Here is an 11,652-nt window from a genome sequence, read left to right as displayed (position 1 = left end):
GGCATATTGGGATATTAAAGAGCTCAACTATAATTTCAAACTTGCCGGTGAGAAGAGGTTATTTGATATTAGCCAAGCCTATGAGAATGCCAAGTTGTTTAAAGTAAAAGTTAAAAGATGGCAGGACAAAAGGATACAAAAGCATGAGTTTAACGTAGGTGATTATGTGTTGCTATTCAACTCTCGTTTAAGATTTTTTGCAGGAAAACTTCTCTCTAAATGGGAAGGCCCTTACGTTATCGAGGAAGTCTATCGTTCCGGTGCCATAAAAATCAACAACTTCGAAGGCACAAGTCCTAGGGTGGTGAACGGTCAAAGAATCAAACATTAATCTCAGGTAACCCTATAAATGTTGAAACTAACATTATTAAAACCGTAACCCCGGAGGAATACATAAGGGACACTTTCCAGAACGTTTTAGACTCCGAAAAGGAATAGGTATGTGGTATGGTAAGTAAACCGACTCCAAAACAGTTCTAATAGCAATTTTTCTCCGTTTTGGAATATTTAAGAAAATAGGAAAATAAGAAGTAGTCCAGGAAGGACACAAGGCCTCCACGAGGGTGGAGGGAGCGCCCACCCTTACTGGGCGCGCCCCCTGCCTCGTGGGCACCTCGTGTGCTCTCCGGACTCCGTTTTCGTGCACGATACTTCTTTTGGTTAGTAAAAATTCATTATATAATCTCCCGAAGGTTTTGACCACCGTATCATGCAAAAGTCTTCTATTTTTGTTTCCAGCTGTTTCTGTTACAGATTTAGAGCAAGATGTCTTCTCAAGAGTCAGTCGGGGAGAGTCGGGTGTCTCACCCGTCACCAGGTCCAGGAGCAAACAGCAATGCTTATCACTTTGGGCCAGCAACGGAGGACAAGATGGAGGCCGACTTAAAAAGGATAGATGCCATGGAGGAGGATCAAGAAGTTACCTCTCGCTTCCAAGTAGGATTCATGATAGGGGAACTACAGAGCTCAGCAATTCCAAACTCGGTCATCCCTTCCAGTGTTAAATTTCTTTCTTATGAAAATATGAAAAAGAGTGACACTTGTTCTCCAGAAGCTATGCAGCATCCTTGGGTAAAAGGAGCCTTGGTTGTAACGGGCAAGCTCCGCAAGGAGAATATGGACCTCAAGCAACAAGTCAATAAGCTCGAGGAGGAGAATTGTATCCTAAGGGGCATCATCGCCAAGAAGACCACAACACCAACTCTGAAGAAGGAGACATAATAACATGGGTATGGGCACTCCCCTTGGAAACTTCCAAGCTTGGGGGGTGCCCCGGTATTGTATCACCATCACACTCCTATTTTTACCGTTTTACTTAGTTCGATCCTTTTAGTAATATCTTGATCTAGTAGAATAAATGTTGGTATGAATTAGTTTTGAGTTTTGCTTTGTGATCTATCTATGTAATCAAGTATGTGAGCTATATATAATAAAGTTTAGTGTTGAGTCAAGGGCTTTGCTATCTTGCTATGATCTTGAGTAAATAGAAAAAACAAAAAGAAATAAAAGAGTTCATATTGATCTTATGGATAGTAATGACTTCACACATAAAGAGTATGAGGCTTAAAAGTTGTTGAGAGTTGACAAACATAGTTTTGGCCATCGTTGCAATTAATAGGAAGTAATAAGAAAGAGAGGTTTTCACATATAAATATACTATCTTGGACATCTTTTATGATTGTGAGCACTCATTAAAGTATTACATGCTTAATAGTTGATGTTGGACAAGGAATACAACGTAATGGGTTATGTTTTCTCACATCTCAGTTAAAGTATATTGTCATGGATCATCCAACATGTTGAGCTTGCCTTTCCCCCTCATGCTAGCCAAATTCCTTGCACTAAGTAGAGATACTACTTGTGCTTCCAAATATCCTTAAACCGAGTTTTGCCATGAGAGTCCACCATACCTACCTATGGATTGAGTAAGATCCTTCAAGTAAGTTGTCATGTTGCAAGCAATAAAAATTGCTCTCTAAATATGTATGAATTATTAGTGCGGAGAAAATAAGCTTTATACGATCGTGTGATATGGAAGTAATAAAAGCGACGGACTGCAGAATAAAGATTCATATCACAAGTGGCAATATAAAGTGACGTTCTTTTGCATTAAGATTTTGTGCATCCAACCCTAAAAGCACATGACAACCTCTGCTTCCCTCTGCGAAGGGCCTATCTTTTACTTTATGTCTTTTACATTATGCAAGAGTCAAGGTGATCTTCACCTTTCCCTTTTTCGTTTTATCTTTGGCAAGAACCTCATGTTGGAAAGATCCTGATACATATATCCAATTGGATGTAAGTTAGCATGAACTATTATTGTTGACATTACCCTTGAGGTAAAACGTTGGGAGGCAATACTATAAGCCCCTATCTTTCTCTATGTCCGATTAAAACTCTAGAACCATAAGTATTGCATGAGTGTTAGCAATTGTAGAAGACTATATGATGGTTGAGTATGTGAACTTGCTGAAAAGCTCTACTTTTGACTCTTTCTGATGTTATGATAAATTGCAATTGCTTCAATGACTAAGATTATAGTTTGTTAGTTCTCAATGAAGTTTCTGAACCATACTTGACATTGTGAATAGATTGTTACTCGAGCATAAGAAATCATATGACAAAATATATACATGTTGTTGTTATAAGAATGATCATGATGCCCTCATGTTCGTATTTTATTTTTATCGACACCTCTATCTCTAAACATGTGGACATATTTTTCGATATCGGCCACTTGAGGACAAGCGAGGTCTAAGCTTGGGGGAGTTGATACGTCCATTTTGCATCATGCTTTTATAATCATATTTATTGCATTATGGGCTGTTATTACACATTATGTCACAACACTTATGGCTATTATTTCTTATTTTACAAGCTTTAACATGAAGAGGGAGAATGCCGACAGCTGGGATTCTGGGCTGGAAAAGGAGCAAATATTGGAAATCTATTCTGCACAGCTCCAAAAGTCCTGAAACTCCACGAAAGTCATTTTTGGAATTAATAAGAGTTATTGAGAGAAAGAAGTACCAGAGGGGGCCCACACCCTGTCCACGAGGGTGGGGGCGCGCCCACCCCTACTGGGTGCGCCCCCCTGCCTCATGGGCCCCCTGGTGGCCCTCCGGTGCCCATCTTCTGCTATATGAAGTCTTTTACCCTGGAAAAAATCATAAGCAATCTTTCGGGACGAAACTCCGACGCCACGAGGCGGAACCTTGGCGGAACCAATCTAGGGCTCCGGCGGAGCTGTTCTGCCCGGGAAACTTCCCTCCGGGAGGGGGAAATCATTACCATCGTCATCACCAACGATCCTCTCATAGGGAGGGGGTCAATATCCATCAACATCTTCACCAGCACCATCTCCTCTCAAACCCTAGTTCATCTCTTGTATCCAATCTTTGTACCCAAACCTCAGATTGGTACCTGTGGGTTGCTAGTAGTGTTGATCACTCCTTGTAGTTGATGCTAATTGGTTTATCTGGTGGAAGATCATATGTTCAGATCCTTAATGCATATTAATACTCCTCTGATTATGAACATGAGTATGCTTTGTGAGTAGTTATGTTTGTTCCTGAGGACATGGGTGAAGTCTTGCTATTAGTAGTCATGTGAATTTGGTATTCGTTCGATATTTTGATGAGATGTATGTTGTCTCTCCTCTAGTGGTGTTATGTGAACGTCAACTACATGACACTGCACCATTATTTGGGCCTAGAGGAAGGCATTGGTAAGTAATAAGTAGATGATAGGTTGCTAGAGTGACAGAAGCTTAAACCCTAGTTTATGCGTTGCTTCGTAAGGGGCTGATTTGGATCCACTAGTTTCATGCTATGGTTAGGTTTACCTTAATACTTCTTTTGTAGTTGTGGATGCTTGCAATAGGGGTTAATCATAAGTGGGATGATTGTCCAAGAAAGGGCAGCGCCCAAGCACCGGTCCACCCTCATATCAAATTATCAAAGTAACGAACGTGAATCATATGAACGTGATGAAAACTAGCTTGACGATAATTCCCATGTGTCCTCGGGAGCGCTTTTATCATTATAAGAAATTGTCCAGGCTTGTCCTTTCCTACAGAAAGGATTGGGCCACCTTGCTGCACCTTATTTACTTTCATTGCTTGTTACCCGTTACAAACTATCTTATCACAAAACTATCTGTTACCTACAATTTCAGTGCTTGCAGAGAATACCTTACTGAAAACCGCTTATCATTTCCTTCTGCTCCTCATTGGGTTCGACACTCTTACTTACCGAAAGGACTACGATAGATCCCCTATACTTGTGGGTCATCAGTGCACTTCCCTCTGCTATTATTTGCACCAGAAATTCAGAAATATTCAGAGAAAATCGTGTAAAAGTTTTAGAGCATTCTGAGAACTTTTATTTTTGGTTCATTTTTTTATTGCACGGGAAATTCAGGAAACAGACAAAACAAGGCATTTCATTTTATTTAACTAGCAAAAACAGGAAACAAAAAGTAAGGATAGAAGGTAGTGCTTACTAGATTCATCAACTTCATACCGTTCAAAAATGATTCATTAATAAGGTTGATCAGATCTTATTAACAACCACTTTCGATTAGCATGAAACCGAAGAACTTTCGTAAATCACTAAGTTACCTCAATGGGGATATGCATTTCCCCAACAATAAGCATTTCATATTTCTTTTTGACAGTAGGTAGAGGTATTTGAAAACTTCCAATAGTGATTGTCGGAGATTTTTCAATAACATGAATACCATTCACTTGGAATTGTTTCTTCGGAAAGTGCACCGTATGCTCATTACCATTGATATGAAAACTGATCATGCTTTTATTGCAATCAATAACAGCCCCTGCAGTATTCAAGAAGGGTCTACCAAGGATAATCGACATGTTGTCGTCCTCGGGCATCTCAGGTATAACAAGGTCAGTCAAAATAGTAACATTAGCAACAACAACGGGCACACCCTCACAGATACCAATAGGTATGGCAGTTGATTTGTCAGCCATTTGCAAAGATATTTCAGTAGGTGTGAGTTTATTCAAGTCAAGTCTTTTATATAAATAGAAAGCCATAACACTAACACCAGCTCCTAAATCCCACAAAGTAGTTTTCACATAATTCCTTTTGATAGAGCAAGGTATAGTTGGTATACCCGGATCTCCAAGTTTTGTTAGGTACTCCATCTTTAAAAGTATAGTTAGCAAGCATAGTGGAGATTTCAACTTCCGGTATTTTTCTCTTATTTGTGATGATGTCTTTCATATACTTTTCATAAGGAGGCCTTTTTAAGATGTTAGTCAAGCGAGTGCGCAAAAAGACTGGCCTCAACATTTTAGCAAAGTGTTAAAATTCTTCATCATCTGTCTTTTTAGTTGACTTGGGTGGAAAAGGCATAGGTTTTTTAACCCATGGTTCTCTTTCTTTACCATGTTTTCTAGCAACAAAGTCTCTTTTATCATATCTTTTATTCTTAGGTTGAGGTTTATCAAGATCAAAAGGTGGTTCTTGATGTCTACTACACAACCTTCTTCTTGTAGACGTTTTTGGGCCTCCAAGTGGAGAGGTTTGTAGGACAGTAGCAAATTTCCCTCAAGTGGATGACCTAAGGTTTATCAATCTGTGGGAGGCATAGGATGAAGATGGTCTCTCTCAAGCAACCCTGCAACCAAATAACAAAGAGTCTCTTGTGTCCCCAACACACCCAATACAATGGAAAATTGTATAGGTGCACTAGTTCGGCAAAGAGATGGTGATACAAGTGCAATATGGATGGTAGATATGGGTTTTTTTTATCTGAAAACATAAAACAGCAAGGTAACAAATGATAAAAGTGAGCGTAAACAGTATTGCAATGCTAGGAAACAAGGCCTAGGGTTCATACTTTCACTAGTACAAGTTCTCTCAACAATAATAACATACTTGGATCATATAACTATCCCTCAACATGCAACAAAGAGTCACTCCAAAGCCACTAATAGCAGAGAACAAACGAAGAGATTATGGTAGGGTACGAAACCACCTCAAAGTTATCCTTTCTGTTCTATCTATTCAAGAGTCCGTAGTAAAATAACATGAAGCTATTCTTTCCGTTCGATCTATCATAGAGTTCGTACTAGAATAACACCTTAAGACACAAATCAACCAAAACCCTAATGTCACCTAGATACTCCATTGTCACCTCAAGTATCAGTGGGCATGATTATACGATATGCAACACACAGTCTCATATTCATCTATTCAACCAACACAAAGAACTTCAAAGTGTGCCCCAAAGTTTCTACCGGAGAGTCAAGACGAAAATGTGTGCCAACCCCTATGCATAAGTTCATTGAACCCGCAAATTGATCACCAAAACATACATCAAGTAGATCACGTGAATATCCCATTGTCACCATAGATAAGCATGGCAAGACATACATCAAGTGTTCTCAAATCCTTAAAGACTCAATCTGATAAGATAACTTCAAAGGGAAAACTAAATCCATTACAAGAGAGTAGAGGGGGAGAAACATCATAAGATCCAACTATAATAGCAAAGCTCACGATACATCAAGATCGTATGACCTCAAGAACACGAGAGAGAGAGAGAGAGAGAGATCAAACACATAGCTACTAGTACATACCCTCAGCCCCGAGGGTGAACTACTCCCTCCTCGTCATGGAGAGCACCGGGATGATGATGATGGCCACCGGTGAGGGATCCCCCCCCCCTCTGGCAGGGTGCCGGAACGGGCTCCCGAGAGGGTTTTGGTGGCTACAAAGGCTTGCGGCGGCTGAACTCCCGATCTATTCTGTTCCCTGATGTTTTTAGGGTATATGGAGATATATATGCGAAAGAAGTCGGTCAGGGGAGCCACGAGGGGCCCACGAGGGTGGGGGCACACCCAAGGGAGGTGGGCGCGCCTCCCTGCCTCGTGGCCACCTCGAAGCTTCCCTTACCTGCACTCCAAGTCCCCTGGATTGCTTCTGTTCCAAAAATAACTTTCCCGAAGGTTTCATTCCATTTGGACTCTGTTTGATATTCCTTTTCTTCGAAACATTGAAATAGGCAAGAAAACGGCAATTTGGGCTGGGCCTCCGGTTAGTAGGTTAGTCCCAAAAGTAATATAAAAGTGTATAATAAAGCCCATAAACATCCAAAAGAGATAATAATATAGCATGAATGCTTCATAAATTATAGATACGTTGGAGACGTATCAGCATCCCCAAGCTTAATTCCTGCTCGTCCTCGAGTAGGTAAATGATAAAAGAAATAATTTGTGAAGTGTGAATGCTAGCAGGTGCACAAGTTTGATCAATGATAATTTGAATCACCTTTTCTAGCATGATTATATGTCACAACAGTAGTTCATCTCATAAACTTCTCAAGATCAAGTAACAAGCTATTCACATGTTAAAGCATAGACCATAAACTTTCTTGAAAACTAGCAAACTTCATTCTCAGTCATCAAACAATTACAATTCATCTTATTTTCAGGAAGGGTCTATGTCAGATCTTTGATTTAGCAAACTCCACATACTCAACTATCATATAGTCTTCCATGATTGCTACCACTCAAAGCATATTCTTAGAACAAATAGCAGCCATCGAACACAGAGAAAGATAGGGGCTTAGTGTTTCGCCTCCCAACTCACTTATCATATAGATAATTGCCAGAGCCCTAGATTGATTCCGCCAAGGTTCCACCTCGTGGCGGCGGAGTTTCGTCTCGTAAGCTTGCCCACGAATTTTTCCTGGACAAAACCCTTCATATAGCAGAAGATGGACACAGGAGGCCCACCAGGGGGCCCAGGAGATAGGGGCGCCCCTAGGTGGGGCGCGCCCTCCTGTCTCCTGGACAGGGTGTGGGCCCCCTGGCCTATTTCTTTTGCTCATAATTCCTTAATAATTCCAAAAACTTGTTTCGTGGAGTCTCGGGTCTTTTGGAGTTGTGCAGAATAGGTTTCCAATGTTTGCTCCTTTTCCAGCCAGAATTACAGCTGCCGGCATTCCCCCTCTTCATGGTAAACCTTGTAAAATAAGAGAGAATAGCCATAAGTATTCAGATACAATGTGTAATAACAGCCCATAATGCAATAAATATTGATATAAAAGCATGATGCAAAATGGACGTATCAACTCCCCCAAGCTTAGACCTCGCTTGTCCTCAAGCGGAAACCGAAATCGAAAAATATGTCCACATGTTTAGAGATAGAGGTGTCGATAAAAATAAAAAACGGACATGAGGGCATCATGATCATTCTAATAATAGCATCATATAAAGATTTTGTCATATGATTTCTTATACTCAAGTAATAAGCAATTCACAATGTCAAGTATGGTTCGTAAACTTCATTGAGAACTAACAAATTATAATCTCAGTCATTGAAGCAATTGCAATTTATCGTAACATCAGAAAGAGTCAATAATAGAGCTTTCAGCAAGCTCACATACTCAACTATCTCGTAGTCTCCCACAATTGTTAACACTCACTCAATACTTGTAGTTATAGAGTTTCAGCCGGACACTAAGGAAGATAGGGGCTTATTGTGTTGCCTCCTAATGTATTCACCTTTAGGTGATGTCAACAATAATAGCCTATGCCAACTTACATCCAATCGGATATATGTATCATGATATTTCAAACACGAAGAGCTTGCCAAAGGATAAAATGAAAAAGGGAAAGGTGAGGATCACCTTGACTCAAGTATTAAAGTAAAACATAAAGTAAAAGATAGGCCCTTTGCAGAGGGAAGCAGAGGTTGTCATGCGCTTTTAGGGTTGGATACACATAATCTTAATGCAAAAGAACGTCACTTTATATTGCCCCTTGTATGTGGACCTTTATTATGCACTCCGTCGCTTTTATTACTTCCACAACAAGTTCGTACAAAGCTTATTTTCTCTGCACTAATAAGTCATCCATATTTAGAGAGCAATTTTTATTGCTTGCACCGATGACAACTTACTTGAAGGATCTTACTCAATCCATAGGTAGGTATGGTGGACTCTCATGGCAAAATTGGGTTTAAGGATATTTGGAAGCACAAGTAGTAACTCTACTTGGTGCAAGGAGTTCTGGCTAGCATGAGGGGGAAAGGCAAGCTCAACATGTTTTAGAAGGTCACTGACAATATACTTTAACTGAGATGTCGGGAAACATAAACCATTACGCTGTCTTCCTTGTCCAACATCAACTCTTTTAGCATGTCATACTTAATGAGTGCTTCACAATCATAAAAGATGTCCAAGATAATATATCTATATGGGAACCCCTTTTTCCTTATCACTTCCTATTAATTGCGACGATGACCAAGGCTACGTTCATCAACTCTCAACAATTTTTGTGCCTCATACTTTCTATGTGTGAAGTTATCACTATCCATAAGATAATTATGAACTCTTTTGTTCTTTCTACTTTCTCAAGATCATAGCAACATAGCAAAGCCCTTGACTCAACACTAATCTTTTATTATAGATAGCACACGGACTCACTTACATAAAGAGATCACAACGAAAAACTCAAAACTACTTGATATCAAAACTTCGAACTAATAGATCAAGATACTACTAAAAGGATTGAACTAAATAAAGCGGTAAAGATAGGAGTGTGATGGTGATACGATACCGGGGCACCTCCCCCAAGCTTGGCAGTTGCCAAGGGGAGTGCCCATACCCATGTGATTATTTCTTCGGAGCTGATGGAGTAGGAAGTGTTGATGCACTTTTCTTCTCTAGCTTGCGTCTGAGGCTAAAAATTTCCTTGCTGTCCTACAAAAAACATGGTGGGATAGATTAGACCTTAGGGAGACTTGATTTCTTGAACTCCACATGCATATCACCAGGTTGAGGCAGTGGATCTTCCTCTTCATCAGAGCTTGTCTCCTCCTTCATCTTTGGATCATAGTCTTCTTCTTCCTCTGTGGTCCAGCCGTAGCGTTCCACATCCCCGTATACTTTTGGATTTGCAATATAATCAGCTATGTAGCTTTCTCCCTCCGAATCTTGGGACGACATCTTTCTCAATTCTGCAGCAAGAACAGCTCGGAACGAAAACAGAGAATATTTGCGTGATACGATGGTCAAAACCTTCGGGAGTATATATAATGAATTTTTACCGACCATAATACGTAACATACAAGAAAACGGAGTCCGGGAGGCACACGAGGTGCCCACGAAACAGGGGGCGCGCCCTACAGGGGGGGCGCACCCTCCTCTCTCGTGGGAGCCTCGTGTCCCTTTCGGACTACTTCTTTCTTCCTAAAATCCTTAAATAATCCAAAACTGATGAAAATTGCCATTAGAGTTATTTTGGAGTCGGTTTACTTACCGTACCACGTACCTATGCCTTTTCGGAGTCTGGAACATTCTGGAAAGTGTCTCTTATGTATTCCTAAGGGGTTATGGTTTCAATAATATTAGTTTCAACATTGATAGGATTACCTGAAATATAATGTTTAATTCTTTGACCGTTTACCACCCTTAGATTTGTGCCTTCAAAGTTGTTGATTTTTATAGCACCAGAACGATAGACCTCCTCGATAACGTAGGGACCTTCCCATTTTGAGAGAAGTTTTCCTGCAAAAAATCTTAAACAAGAGTTGAACAACAACACATAATCTCCTGCGTTAAATTCACGCTTTTGTATCCTCTTATCATGCCAGCGTTTGACTTCTTATTTGAAGAGCTTGGCATTCTCATATGTGTTGGAAATATGCCCTAGAGGCAATAATAAATGGATTATTATTATATTTCCTTGTTCATGATAATTGTCTTTTATTCATGCTATAATTGTATTATCCGAAAATCGTAATACACGTGTGAATACATAGACCACAATACGTCCCTAGTAAGCCTCTAGTTGGCTAGCTCGTTGGTCAATAGATAGTCATGGTTTCCTGACTATGGACATTAGATGTCATTGACAACGGGATCACGTCATTAGGATAATGACGTGATGGACAAGACCCAATCCTAAGCATAGCACAAGATCGTGTAGTTCGTCTTGCTAGAGCTTTTCCAATGTCAAGTATCTCTTCCTTAGACCATGAGATCGCGTAACTCCCGGATACCGTAGAAGTGCTTTGGGTGTACCAAACGTCACAACGTAACTGGGTGACTATAAAGGTGCACTACAGGTATCTCCGAAACTGTCTGTCGGGTTGACACGGATCGAGACTGGAATTTGTCACTCCGGATTACGGAGAGGTATCACTGGGCCCACTCGGTAGTGCATCATCATAATGAGCTCAAAGTGACCAAGTGTCTGGTCACGGGATCATGCATTACGGTACGAGTAAAGTGACTTGCCGGTAATGAGACTGAACGAGGTATTGGGATACCGACGATCGAGTCTCGGGCAAGTAACATACCGTCTGACAAAGGGAATAGTATACAGGGTTGTTTGAATCCTCGACATTGTGGTTCATCCGATGAGATCATTGAGGAGCATGTGGGAGCCAACATGGGTATCCATATCCCGCTATTGGTTATTGACCGGAGAACCGTCTCGGTCATGTCTGCATGTCTCCCGAACCCGTAGGGTCTACACACTTAAGGTTCAGTGACGCTAGGGTTATTAGGAAGACTTGTATGTGATTACCGAATGTTGTTCGGAGTCCTAGATGAGATCCCGGAAGTCACGAGGAGTTCCGGAAGGGTTCGGAGGTGAAGATTTATATATGG

This window comes from Triticum dicoccoides, chromosome 2B (assembly GCF_002162155.2).
Source record: "Triticum dicoccoides isolate Atlit2015 ecotype Zavitan chromosome 2B, WEW_v2.0, whole genome shotgun sequence".
Lineage (NCBI taxonomy): Eukaryota > Viridiplantae > Streptophyta > Magnoliopsida > Poales > Poaceae > Triticum > Triticum dicoccoides.
The sequence above is the reverse complement of the archived record's forward strand: the minus strand, read 5'-3'. Positions refer to the sequence as shown.